We start from the raw sequence: 585 nt of genomic DNA on the forward strand, positions 1-585 counted from the left end.
AAATCCCAGGCCTCTTATTATTTCATCTGTAAATATGTATCTCTAAAAGATAAGGACTCTTTAAAAAGAAAAATATAATCACAACACCATCATCACGCCTAAACATAATGAACCTTTCCTTAGGAGAGGAAGTGACATTTAAGCTGAGAGCAGGCCAAGCAGGTGCAAAGGCCTGAGGCAGAGAGGGGCATATATATGGGGCTTCCCTGGTGGTCCAGTGGTTAAGACTCCATGCTTCCAAAGCAGGGGGCACAGGTTCGATCCCTGGTTGGGGAACTAAGATCCCACATGCTGCGTGGCATGGCCAAAAAATTAAAAAGAGAGGGGCATATATATATATAAGTAGATTTAAGGAATAAAGACAAGGCCCGGGTGGCCGAAGCAAAGAAGACAAGGGTGGTGGGCAGCGGCCAGACCATCTGGGGCTTTGTAAGCTGCAATAAGGAGACTGGCTTTAAACGTTATCCTCATAGCAATGGGTAACCCCTGAATGGCTTTAATCAATGTTGAGAGATGATCTGTGGGCAGTAAAAAAAATAATTCTAGCCGAATTTGAGCCTGAACTGTGCTTTCATGTTTTGCAGG

At 44.3% G+C, this 585-nt stretch overlaps 1 non-coding gene across 1 annotated transcript; it reads left to right on the plus strand.

Moving 5' to 3' along the window:
- The first annotated feature begins 203 nt into the window (after window positions 1-203).
- On the plus strand, window positions 204-276 carry TRNAW-CCA. The gene has a single exon. It is a non-coding gene; the product is annotated as a tRNA-Trp (tRNA).
- The last annotated feature ends 309 nt before the right edge of the window (window positions 277-585 follow it).

Source organism: Monodon monoceros, unplaced genomic scaffold (assembly GCF_005190385.1).
Source record: "Monodon monoceros isolate NGI ecotype Baffin Bay Population unplaced genomic scaffold, NGI_Narwhal_1 Super_Scaffold_12, whole genome shotgun sequence".
Lineage (NCBI taxonomy): Eukaryota > Metazoa > Chordata > Mammalia > Artiodactyla > Monodontidae > Monodon > Monodon monoceros.